This window comes from Haemorhous mexicanus, chromosome 14 (assembly GCF_027477595.1).
Source record: "Haemorhous mexicanus isolate bHaeMex1 chromosome 14, bHaeMex1.pri, whole genome shotgun sequence".
Classification (NCBI taxonomy): domain Eukaryota; kingdom Metazoa; phylum Chordata; class Aves; order Passeriformes; family Fringillidae; genus Haemorhous; species Haemorhous mexicanus.
In genome coordinates, this window is record NC_082354.1 from 19,314,122 (window position 1) to 19,327,650 (window position 13,529).

At 44.3% G+C, this 13,529-nt stretch overlaps 1 long non-coding RNA gene across 1 annotated transcript in view; it reads left to right on the forward strand.

Moving 5' to 3' along the window:
- LOC132333861 (uncharacterized) overlaps positions 1-13,529 on the forward strand; it is a 59,051-nt gene that overhangs the window by 7,774 nt on the left and 37,748 nt on the right. The window contains exons 2-6 of the long non-coding RNA XR_009488276.1: positions 1,642-1,763; positions 2,860-2,914; positions 6,044-7,025; positions 8,898-9,070; positions 10,426-13,383. This is a non-coding gene — a long non-coding RNA (uncharacterized LOC132333861). The remainder of the gene's footprint in view (positions 1-1,641; positions 1,764-2,859; positions 2,915-6,043; positions 7,026-8,897; positions 9,071-10,425; positions 13,384-13,529) is intronic.

The window sequence follows — 13,529 nt, forward strand, 5'->3', positions numbered from 1 at the left end:
TGTATTTTGGAGGATTAGCACTAATTAGATTTCTTACTTTTTTCTTTGCTGTTGTTAATTCAGTCCTGCAGAATAGGCTCATCTAAACCCAAACATTTTTGTGGGGAACTGTATCATGTTGAGAAAGCTTAAAAATATAGCCAACCCCTATATGATTCAGAGAGCTCTTCCACTTCTCTGCTTCTGCCAGACTGCCAGTCCCAGACCTGCCTGTCTCCTTGGTGCAGCCAGCCCCCAGATGTGCCAGGCTGTGGTGTGACTGCAGGAAATCCCAACCCTGCTTTGTTTGTGGAAGGGAGTCACACCCTGGTTGTTTTCAGCCCAACAAACAGGAATAAATGTCACTCCAACCTCTTCTTGGGTAAATGGCTACATCTGTATTTAACATTTTGACCTAGATGCAATTGGCTCTAATCAATCACTAATAATTTTCATTTTAGGCATACATGAGAACTTGTCAAGTGCTGCTGTTCTTTCAAATATTTCTCTGATAGAGCAGCTTTTATTGGAATTATTCCACAAGAAGCTGTAGTGGCACAGGTCAGTGTCTAGGCTACTTTTTCAAGAAAACAAAAGAATTAAAGTTGATTGGCTTTGTCTGGAAACAATTTCTACAAGCTGTTACAAAAGTTTTGTTTGCTACGTGACAGTTTACTACTTTAGTTCCTAACTTGCATCAGTTGGCACATAATGAGATCAAGTGAGAGCTCAGCCTTAAGCTGTCTGTCTGTCAGCATATTATCTGTTCTGCCATGGAATAGGAGCAGGCAGAGCAGCTTGGATAAATCAGCTTTTGCAGTTGTCATTTCCTGCTATGTGGGGACTTTATGGGAGAAATCCATTGTCTGGATTAGGCATGGATTGATGGCTGTGCTCTCCAGGAATGATGAAGAAATACCAGGGATGATCATTATCCACAGAGGCAGCTTCTGCCAGCCAGTCACTGCTTCACCTTCCATGGGAATAACTTTTTTCCATCTCCTTCCACAGAGCTGAGCTGGTGTGAGCAGCAGTGAAAAACTCTGTCTGTGAGTGCCTCAGTGCCAGGCTGAGCAGCTGCTGGAGCAGAATCCCTAAAGCTCTGCAGTGGCTGGACACAGCTCCTCAGCAGCTTGGAGGCTGCACGGAGGCAACATCACATTTCACTCAGCAGGAAGTGGAAGGAAAGGGCAGGAGGAAAAAAAGAAGAATAACATTCAGTCTCTGCAGAGCAGAGTGAGGTGCTGAAGGTGACACAGGACTGGAGCAAAGGTTGGAACTGGGATGGAAAATGTGGTACAAATCCCAGCCCCAGTTTCAATCCCAAATCAGAGCAAGTGGAGGCTGCTGGCACTGGGATGGTGGAGTGGGAGCTCTCCTGTCCTGGCTGGCTGAGGCAGGGCTGCCCAGGGGCAGGAGCAGTGCCTGGCTCAGGAGCCCAGCAGCCACCAGGGAGCCCTGAGCTGGGGCTGTGAGCCAGGCCCTGTGGGCTCTCTGCTGAGCTGGCACACCCTTTCTAATGCAACGCTTCATTCCTTGTAGAAAACACAGGAAAAAGATCTATTGAAGTACATTTCTCTTCACTTTAAAGGTATTTCATACTGGCACTTCCAGGTTTATACTGATGTATCAGAGCAGATCTTGCAATGTCTCCCTTTCCAGCTGCCCTGCCTTTGAGCCCATCTGTCTGAAGAGCTGGAATTAGAGAACTTCTGTTCTCTTGACCTCCTGGTGAAGGCAACAAAGACCACTGAGGAGTTTGTCTGCAGTGGAACCTGCTGATGGTGAGGATGCATTAGGTTACTAATGCTGTGTCTATTTTATTATATTAATAGTTATTAATATTGTTATGTTATATTGATATAACATGGAAGCGTGCACCCACCTCTCCACATTCTGTTTTCACACCTCTGGGACCCAGAAAAGCTGGCTGGACACAGTCCCTGCTCTTTAGAGCCCTGGCTCAGGTAAAAACGATTCTTACACACAGAGCAGGGACTCCAAGAAAAATCTGATTTCATAGCTGTCCATAAGAATCCTTTGATTTGAAAATGCTGTTTTTCCATATGAGATAACTGAAGCATGAATATTTCCACCATGATAAAAGATGAATCAGCTTTCCCCAGGAGCATCTCCAGGCCCACTGCAGTCTGTCAGTCCAGGGCTTTGCTGAGCCGAGCCTGCCACTGCTGCCAAAGTGTGATCTGGTTCTGAGATGGGCCATGTGGGCACTGAGATTAAACCTTCCAACTTATCACTTACAAATTAAGCTGGGATTGAACAGCAGAGCCATCAAAGTGTTTCCTGCCCGTATCACAAAGCAAAGAGATGTTTGTAGTGTTCTGACAAGGCACAAATACAAGAATCAAATCAAGCAAAAATTGTAAAGGAGCAAGGCAAGCAAGGAAATCAAATGCTGGAGGAGCTGAAAGTTGAAGTGCAGGGATTTGATAGGAGCCCCTTTTGTACTCGTGCAAGAATGAAATAAATCCTCCCTGGCAGCATGTGAGGCAGAGTGCTGAGAAGAACACAGAAGGTGATCTCTAACTCAGGATGATGAGATTCCTGACCCCATTTCTCCAAATGCTTGTTGTTCACAGTCCAGGAGCTATTGTTATTTTTGTAATGCAGATGTGAACCAGGTAAAAGTCTTACTTCAATTCATTCCTACATTTTCACTGCTCCTCTGGGAGCCCCCTGGAAAGCTGAACTCCCACCTGAAGGCCCCAATACTGCAGGTTCTTCCCCAGGTGTCAGGATTTAAACTCAGCCAAATGCTGTTGGCTTTAACACCCAGTAAATGGAAAGACTTCTGACCCCAGTTACCACCTTCGTGCTGCTATTGGACTTGACAAGATCCTTGTATTCTTCTCTTCACAGCATTCTTTCTGCCATCCTACAGAAGCAGAGCCTGCCCTGTACACTGCAGTTCGAGGTAGGAGTTTTTGTTTGTTTACCTAATTCCCACTAAGCCTTTGAAGGGAAGGAACCATATGGATGCCATATATAGGAGTTATTTCTCTCCAAATAAAGTGCAGCTACCTGTGGACTCAACAAAGCAGCTGTTTAAAGATCACACTAATTTTTGAACAAGGAAAACAAAACGTGACTTCAGGATCTTTGTGCAAGTCAGCAACATCTGTGTTTAATACAGCAATCAGGCAGTGCTTTGTTTTTGCAAAAGTACAGAATTCAGTTTAGACCTTGGGGATTTCAAACAAATCAAATTAAAGATCCAGCCAGGGACTGATGCTTTAGAGATGGATGCTGATGTAGTTTTTTTCACAGAATGCCATTTCAGTTGGGAGGAAGCAGTGAGACACTCCCCTGGCGTGGTGCTTTTTTTGCAAACCTGCACAGGTGACATTGAAACAATGTTCAGGCCTTGCTGAGTGGACCCTTCAAGCAGTTTGGGGGGATTTGTCAAACTATTGCATATACCTCTCTGGCAATCAGTAAGCTGGGATGCTCCAAAGGATGAACTTTAGCAATGGCCACTTGTGCAAATTCAGCACTAAATAAATGCCAGCCAGCAGCAAAAATGGATGTGGTTTATGCAGGAATGGCAGAGATAGCATGTGCATGCTAATTATTTTAATTTTCATGCCCTTGTGCTGCATTTTCCCATTTCCCACCCTACTGAAGGTGGTCATAATGCCATCGTGGTGTAGATGAGGAAATGGACAAATAAAAAGAACAGTTAAATTATTCTTCAATTACAGAGTCGTGTTTTTCAGTTCAGTAGCTGCTTTCATATTAAATGTTCCTTTTATTTGCTTGTTGTTAAACAACATTTAAATATTGTGAAAGATTATGAGTTGGGGGAAGCAGCACATTCTTTACACCCCTTCTCTGCTGCTAGAACATTACTGCAAATAAATCAGAGAATTCACTTTGCTGGTATTTGGTTTAAGGCTTTTTTCTTTCAATTAAAAGAAACATCTTAAGCGAGCTGCTTGCCACCTCCAGAAGAGTTTGCAATATGTAAAGGTTACATTGCAAATAAATAAAACCTCAAATGCAAACTCATTCAGGCTGGGATATTTCTCCTCAGAGCATCCCAGCCCCTCGCTGTGCATTCCAACATGCAGCCCAAAATGGGTTTATTTCCCTGCCTGGTGCTGGGGATCATTTCAAGCCCATTAGGTCAGACCTGGAGAGGGATTGTTCCGAGCTCTTGAAACTCCTAAGAAAAAAATTACTATTTTGGTCACACTGAGGCTTTTGCCTCTCCCCCTTCCCATCTGTTTTTGAATGTCTGGATGCTCAGATCTCCCTGTGGGAGGGTGCTGAGGGAGCTGCTCGTCACCGAGTGGTGACGCAGGGAGCAAATGGCAGGGGGAGCTCCCCCTGCACCCCCAGACAGGGACAGGGACCCCCAGGCAGGCAGGGGCACTGGGCAGGGTTGGGGCTCCTCATTCCCTGCGGGCTCCCAAGCTCCAGATTTACTCCCACAGTGCAGTTTGAGTGAAGGGAGTTTAGCACAAGCTTTATCTTTCGCTTCCCTTGTCATAAATTACTCTGCTGAAATCTGTGGAAACAGGATGTTGTTTTTAATGGGCAGGAAGATAAGGTCCGTGTTTTCTGGTAGGATTCCCAGAGTCTGAAGTGGGTTTGTGTTGCTGGAAAACGCCATTTGAATTTTACCTTTTGTCCTAAAGATTACTGAGAGCAAACTTTCTTTTGAGCATGCATCAGCTGATATGGTTTGGGGTTTTTTTGTCATTCGTAACAGCAAAGCAGAATGTTTGGAGAACATTCCTAAAACAGAAATAATGTTAAACAGGAACTACAGAAATGCCAGCCAAAGAGGGGAACCTCAGGATGGAGTTATTTTTTAATAATATAGTTTAAGTAAGATCCCATATTTGACAGGAATATTATAGAACTCACATTTTTATATCCATACATCACAGTTGTAACCACAAATATGTGGACTCAACTTCAGTCTTGTGCACAGAACTGTTCAAAACTTTTTTCAAAAAGCCAAGTCCTTTACAGAAAAAGCAATTCCCCAAAACCAGGATTGCTCATTTTTAACTAACCAAATCAAGCTAAAGCAAATGTTGTAGATATTTATATTTTTATTTGAATGTTGATAATGTTTAAATATTTGTTTTTCAGAAGGTGTTTCGGTTCATCCAGCTTTTCTGTGTGCTTTTTTATTGTTTTGTGATCTATTTGAATATTATTGAATTATCTATTGAATATTAATATGGAAACCTTTTAATATCTCAACATTGTTAAGATTTTGAGATTTCTCTCAGATTTCCATCCATTTTATTCAAAATGCAAAACTGATATTGAATTCCGTTCTAACCCAACTTAAATATTAACTGGAATTTTTCCATTTTGCCAATAAACTCAATCAATGTGTGATATAGCCTCGCTAACACATTCAGAATTTAATTTTATATACACAACAAACAATACCTTGAGCAGTGGTATTGAGATTGTTTTGTGCAAGTGCTTCAAGACTTTGGTTTCTTGGAGGTTGCTCACATATAAATCCAAGATGCAAAATTCTAATGATCACTGAACTAAACTGTGTAAACTGTGTAAAATCATTTAGACATAATCTCAGCTGATTGCCACAATTTGATTCAGTAAATACCAAATGCAAACCTAAAATTTCTTTAGGTTCTGCCATCCTGTCAATACAAACTCGTCCCAGCTTGTGGTGGCAAGGCTCAGTTTGCTCACAGAAGGCATTTTTGTGTTCTGATAATGAACCCCTGCTCACTGGAAGGAATTGGAATCTTACAGGGAAGCATGAATTTGAACAGAAGGCAATTTCTATGCTGCTAAATGTGAAATCATAATGTTTTTGCTACATAAACCAAGCTTATTTCACAGCACAGAAAAAAATCAAGCGAAAACCATGATCTACTGAGTCGCTGAAGTGAATCAACCTTTAAGAAAGCCAAAGGTGTTAATTTTAAAAATCTGCCTAAATATTTTCTGCATAGAACTCATTTTTATACGCAGCATATCAATGGTGGCCGCTCTTCTCAGAGTGAATTTTCTTTTCTTTTGATTCCTGGGTTGTGGGGATGTTTTGCAGCCAGATCTGCAGCACACAAAGAAGGGAAGAAAGGCAAGGACAGGAGAGCTTTGCTCAGGAACTTCTGTCCAAGATGCACCACCCAATCTTGGAGGTGTCCAAGATGCGCCACCCAATCTTTCATTCACGGCAAACAAACCCCCAGACCTGCAGGGGGAGGAGGAATTGGCAGCTGGAAAAGCTGCCTGGAGGTCAGCAACGAGGACTGGCAATTTTTTGCCCTCTCATCCACCGCTGGAGCCTGTGCAGGAGGCTTTGGCAGGAGGAAAGCTCCTTCCCCTGGCGGAGCTGGAAGGCGCGGTTGGCAAAGCGCGGCAAGAAGGGAGCAGCACATCTCTGCAGAGCCATCAGCAGAGAGCTCACAGGGCCAGCTTTGTGGGGAAAGGAGAGGAGAAACAGCACTGGAAAAGAGAGGGAAAACAGCACTGGAAAAGAGAGGGAAAACAGCATTGGAAAAGAGGAAGAACAAAAGTTGAAAGCGTTGAGTTTGAGTACCGGGGGTTTTCAGCTCACTTAAGTTACACCCTGTGCAAAACACACAAGAGGAGCTGGTTTAAAGCAGATTTCCTCCATCAAGTGGAAGTTTAAACTCCTCAGCTGGGCAGTGAGAATGTCATGGGCATGACTGTCCCATTCCAGATAAATCAGGATCGGGGGTAGCAGCAATGGGTGGAACCCTGGCCCAGGCTCAGGCCAGAACAAACACCTTTCCTGAAAAGGAAAAGGTTTCACTCCTGCAAATCAGGAACTCTTTCAGGGTAAATGGGATGAGACAAGCACTGAGATTCCTGTGCATTTTCAGAGAAACAGTGACTTGTAGAAACACTCTGCACTCCCTGTGCCCTATTTCTTGCCTGCCTTTAAAACTGTGGATCCCAAGAACACAGAGGGAGCTCAGCAGAGCAGAGGCAGAGGCTGCCTGTGCCAGAATTTGGCCCACAACACGAGATTTCCATTCTCATCTCCTGTGGTGGAGAGGAAGGTAGGCATTTACTCAAGTCCATAACTTCAGATTAAGAGTTTTTTAGGCCTTGTTAATAATTTTGGTGTTTTACAAATGTTTTGAATTAAACAAGATTACAGGAAAAAAAAAATCCATTCTAATTCAATCAAATTAAATATAATTAGATTTTATATTAAGTTTTTCAACATCAAATTTATTACCTTTAGGAGGATTTGTAATATAGTATAAATTGTAGCTCGTAATAAGGGGTTGGAGTAACAGTGAAATGAGTTTTTATTTTATTAGGCTTTACAATTATGAGAGTGATTCATTTCTTCTTTAAAAAGATTTGTTCCTTTCCTTGACAAGTCGGTGTTTATGAACTAAACTTTTAAATTTAGTTACCCTCACACCACTCTCAAAATCAATAAATGCAGATTTTTATTAGGAACAGTGTTTGTGCTATTTTTAGCTTTATGACATAGAAAAGAAAGAGAAAATTGAGATTGGTTTGCTCCTTCCTGCCCCAGTGGATGAAGCAGAAATTCTCTCTGTTCCCAAGTGCACTGACCAACACACAAATTCCATTTGTTAGGAAAATCTTCCTGTGGTAGCCAGATTTTTAGGATGCAGGCACAAAGCCAGAAGCAGCTGCAGTGGCTGCCTGTGCTGTGTTTGTGCTGCTGATGGGATGAGGTTCAGCTCTGAGCTGGAGCTCAGCTGAAACCCAGGGATTGTCCAGGATTGATTCCAGGGATCCCCTGCAGCTCAAACCAATGGAGGCCATTTCAGGTCACAGCAGAGCTCTGGGGTGTTCTCAGTGTGCCCCAAGAAACCTGGCTTTGCTGTGCTGGAGGGGGGCTGGGGCTGTGTCAGACCTCTCCTGCCTTGCCTGAATTCTCCTTGCCCCTTGTTCTTCCCAACCAAGTGCTCTTTGTTCTCCTGTATCCAAGCATTCTCTGTTTTCTTGCCCCACTCTGTTCTCCTGTCACTGACCATTCTCTGTTTTTTGTCCCACACACTGTTCTCCTGTCACTGACCATTCTCTGTTCTCTTGCCCCACACTCTGTTCTCCTGTCCCTGACCATGCTCTGTTCTCTTGCCCCACTCTTTGTTCTCCTGTCCCTGACCATTCTCTATTTTCTGCCCCACTCTTTGTTCTCCTGTCCCTGACCATTCTCTGTTTTTTGCCTCACTCTTTGTTCTCCTGTCACTGACCATGCTCTGTTTTCTTGTCCTACTCTTTGTTCTCCTGTCCCTGTCCATTCTCTGTTTTCTTGTCCCACACTCTTTGTTCTCCTGTATCCAAGAATTCTGTTTTCTTGCCCCACTCTCTGTTCTCCTGTCCCTGACCATTCTGTTCTCTTGCCCCACACTCTGTTCTCCTGTCACTGACCATTCTCTGTTTCTTGCCCCACTCTCTTTGTTCTCCTGTCACTGACCATTCTCTGTTTTTTGTTCCACTCTTTGTTCTCCTGTCACTGACCATTCTCTGTTTTTTGTTCCACTCTTTGTTCTCCTGTCCCTGACCATTCTCTGTTTCTTGTCCCACACTCTGTTCTCCTGTCCCTGACCATTCTCTGTTTCTTGTCCCACACTCTGTTCTCCTGTCCCTGACCATTCTCTGTTTCTTGCCCCACGCCTCACCTGTGCTGTCCCCTCCCATTTTTTGGGACCTTCCAGGATGCTCCAGACCCTGCAGTGAGTCAGAGCCTTTGCCTTTCACTTCTCCTGCTGCCTCCCCTGCACAATCTGACCTTTGCCCTGACTTCAGCATTCCATTTTCCAGCTTTGGGCAGATGCTGACCACTGCTCATTGACCTCAGGTTATCAGAGAGGGTGGGTTTCCACTCAGGGCTTTGGCTTATTTCTACAACAGGAACGAATATTTTTACCAATTTTCCCTTGTAGATTCCTTAACTCACCATAAAACACTCCCAAGATTGGATTCATCAGCTCTTGCCAGGCCACAAATTACTGCAGATGAATAATAGATGCTCCCCACTCCTGGCTTTGCCCCTCCTGCCTCAGCCTGGCCCTGCTTCCCAGTGGCTGCTGATGAAAAGCAAACAGCCACCAAGGTGGTGAGTGGCACAAATTCATCATCCATCCTCCGTTCCAGGGATCCCTTGCATTTTTGAAACTATTTTCATTTCTTTTGGAGCCTGGAGACTGCTGAAGTAATAACAGCTTACCCTAGGAGCAGATTTCTTAGTAAACACTATACCTCTGTGAAAAAATAGCTGTTATTGTGTTCCAAAGGAAGCCAAGGAGACAGATTTATTGGATTTGCTTTTTTTTAGTTGGGTTCTTTTATTTTAGTTGATGGGTTGGCTTTTTTCTGTTTGCTTAGTTTTGCTTAGTTTTTTTAAAATTCCAAATCTTGTTTCTCCATTAAAATAAATAGAATTTGGGGGCATTTTAATCCACCCATTCCAGCATAAATGAGTGTGATTTGCCTTTTCTTGGTAACTGTCATTGTCATTAGAGGTGGCTTTTTGTTCACTAGAGGCCTCATAGCACAGCTTGCATCTCTGTATCTCACAAGCCAAAATTAGAGTCTACTGAGCAGAACTCTCACCTGTGCTTTAAAATCCCAGATCTTGGTGAGGAGGAGACTCAAAGCTTATTTTGGAGCTCCTGTCTCCTGTAGCTGAAAGGACTTACTGTCAGTAGCAACTGGAGATCCAAGAAAAGCATTTCTATTTTGATACCTCCCCAGCTGAACACGGATCTGGGAATTTCATGCTTTGGGGATACTTATGCTACGTGTAAAAATAGGTGAAACTGAATCAATATTATGAAGAAAATGAAGTTTTGTCTGTAAATATTAGTGGGAGAGTTTAAATATTTGGTTTCACACTGCTCGAGCTAGTCCATGCCATCTCAGAAGCCAGCACAGAAGTGGCTGATGGCACAAAAGCACTCAGGGCATCTCAGGCACCCACAGTCAGGCTCCTCTTTTCACCTGACTGGGCAGCCCCAAGTTTCTTCCCCAAACTCCAGCCCTGATCTGCCAAGGGAGAGGCAGCAGCCCTGCAGTGACATTGGTGCCATCAATGACAGCTGGTGTCCCTGGCGAGGGACAGCTCACTGCTGCACAGCTCCTGCAGGTTCAGCCCTCCAGGATCCCAACCCAGCAGCAGCTCATCAATAGCCACAACTGATACAGCTCCTTGCAGGTCCCAGCTAAAATTCAGCAAGGATTTGGCAACAATTAAGTGCCAGCAGTCCTCTGCATTTACTGATGAAAAGATGCTTTGGTGGTGGCACCAAAAGTGTTATCTGGAGGCATTCTCTTTGCTTAATTGGGTGAGAAGGCCACCATAAGAAAAAAAAAGTTTGAAATTTTTAATATTTTTATATTTTTAACAATTTTTATATATTTTTTGTGTTTTTTATAAGAAATGCAAGTTATTTCTGTCTCTTCTTCTTGCAGCAAGGAGCTCACCAGCAGGCTGCAGAGGAGCCAGAGTGATCTCCTGGATGTCTGTGGTGTCTGAGTGTGCAGCTAGGGCCCTGCCAGCGTGGTGTTGGGTAGGTCTCCATCACAAGATGCCTTTGACACCTCTGATCAGCTGGGAGAATTCTTTTATTAAGTCTAATTACTACAAGTGTTCCCCACCAAAGCCCCACAATCTTGTTAATTCAATAAAACATCTTTCTGGATGAGCACAGATCTATTCACAGTCACTATAAAGAAGCAGTGAAGGTATTATAAAAGTACAGATAAAAGTGGATAAAAGGCACAGAGAAAGTCACTTCCTTTGCTTGCAGTTTGATCATTTTGAAAGCCTAGAAAAAGATTTCAGGTGGCCTAGATGCTGAGAAATCTGGGGAATCTTGGAGTCTTTTGAAGAATCTTCAACCTTTTGATTTTGATGCCAATGTGTATTTTCTTCTTATTGGTCATTATTATTTTAGGAGAATGTTGGAGACCTGTTACAGCTGGAGTTGTGAGTTATTGCAAGGTTAGAGCAACATGCATATTCTGGATATTTAATGGAGAACCAAAAAGATGACTTAAATTACAGGGCTTCTTGTGAGTTCTTGTCTATCAACCCAGAAAATAATTTCAACCTGTCAGGGGAAAATGAAAACTGGAGTCCTACTCAACAAGGTGCAAAATTGTTGCTTAGTGTAATAGTAAATAAGCTTATTTTGCACTGTTATTCAGGATGACTGATTTGCACTGCTATTTAGGATGATTGGTTTCAGCGCAAATGAAATATTTTTCAATTTCAGAAAAAAACCAATCCAAGTATATTTTAGGTCCTTTATGCAGATAAAATATCTGGGTGAATAGATGGGTGAGGGAGACTTCCATTGAACTTGTTCCTGGGAAAACAATTTTCTAACAGCAAAGGCAGATTTCACAGACTCAGTTATGGATTCCTGGGGTTGTTTCCAGGGCAGGAATTTTTTAACTGGAAGAGCAGATTGCACAGAAACAGGGAGGACTTTTGGTTTTGTTGAGAATGCCTGATTGCTGATATTTGCAGGGGAGCTCCAGGAGCTCACCCCTGACGTGCTCTCCTTTTCTTTGCACCAAGACACAAAACTCTGGGAGCTTGGGAAGGCAGGACAGTCCTCAGCTGCCAGGAGGAGCAGAGGATTGTCCAGTTAGCTGACAGAAATTCCAACAGGCTATTCCACTGCACTAGAGACCCCAGAGGTTCAGCTGAGTGGGAATGCAGCCCCAGCAGCCTGGTCAATCCCTGCTTCTGTTCCTGCTGGGTTTTGCCAGGGCTCTGATTGCTCCAGCAGCAAAGCTGGCCTTGATGCCCTGGGAGAGGCAGAACATGGATTGGCAAATTCAATAACAGCCCAAAGTGAGACAGCTCTTCTTTCCCTACCCACACAGCCCTGGCACCTGCAGTGTGTGGGTAGGGAAAGGATTCCTCTTTCTCCCAGCACAGGGACACTTGGGGTGTCAGCAGAGTGAGCTGTCACAGCTGCCAGCACCCCCAAACTCACAGTGACAATTTGTGCTCTGCTAACCAAGCCCCCGTGCTTCAGCCCCTGCCATCCAAACAGAGCTGTCCATCCTGCCCCTCACATCACTGTGCAGAGAGCTGGGGTGTGTTTGGTTGTGTGTTCATTTCGTTTGAGAATACTCAGGTAGGTCTTTTAGAAAGAGCAGAGCTTAAACGTTTTGATTTCTTACAGAAGTTTGGATTTCATCTCTCATCTCCAGCCTTACAGTGCCTTCCCATTATCAGCACAAAACTTCAAATAACCAGAAGTGGGGAAGCACCTGGGCTGGAATTCCCCAGGAATTTCCAATGTGCTGAGTGATTTAGATCACTGACTCCAGCAGTCTCTTGAGCAATTACACTGCCCTCATCCCTGCAGCTCAGAAGTGCCTCTGTTTCTTTCATGTTTGCTGCTAATGCCACTGCACAATGCAAGCAGGCAGTGTGCAGACACACTGCTTTAGCCTCTGCCTCCTCCTGGAGGGAGTTTTTCCCCTGATCAAATGAGGAGTTCTGCTGGCTGTGGTGTCTGGGGCTCTCCCTTTGCCCTGTGTGACCTGCAGCACAACCCTGCTCACCAGGGCCTTTGGGGCTGTGCAAGGGATAAAAGGATCTGCCAAAGGCAGGCATGGGCAGCTGGGCAAGGGAAAACACAGGAAGGAATTCCTCTCTGGTCTTCAAATCCTGCCTGAGATTTATTGCCCCTCTGCATAAAGCAGGGATTCCCTGCTGGAGCCTCTGCTGAGGAGCCAGGACCTTGTTTCCCTGCTGTGCATCTCTGGAGGCACAGACAGAGTTTTCCCTCTGGATGTGGTGCAAGGAGAAGGCTGATTTTAGGAAAAAGAGACCACGTCTTTGCTGATGAAGAGTTTGCTTGCCTGTGCTAAGGAAAACTTCACCAACTGGTTTTCTGTCAAAAAGTTTTCACTTGAACCTATCCTACTTTGAATCTATCCTGTCTATTCACTTGAATCTCTTCTCTTTTTCCAGGTAATTTTAACATTTCTGGTAAGGAGAACTGAAGGATTTATGTTCCCTGCCAGGAGGAAAGGCATGTGCTGCCACGGCAGGGGCCAGCAGCGAGGCTGAGAGAGCTCTGACCTTTCCTCCTGCCCTCAGCCCTTGGCTCTCCTGCCAACTCAGTTAAGCCCCTTCCTAACTGGAGTGCCCCGATGGGGGTGTGTGACAGCACGAGTGCTTCCAGCATTGGTGCCAGAGCTGGAGCTCCCTTTTGCTGCCTCCCAGCCCTTCCAGCTGGGGGTGATGAGCTCAGGCACAGCTCAGAGGGCAGACCTGGCACAGAGGCATGAGCAACTGCAGCTGAATCGGTTTCTATCTTCCCCTGATGGCTGTTGAAATCCACCCAGACTGAAGCAGAATCAATTTCCATCCTGCGACTCAAAAGTGATTGGGTCTTTGTTGTAAGTGGCCAATTTCTGAAAAGAAAAGAAAAAAAAAATGTTTTTTCTCAAACTTTTATCCTTTTTTTTTTTTTTCCCACCTGAAAACCAAGCACCACTCAGGAGTTTTCAGTCTGTATTCAACAGATATTTAACAGATTATTTTA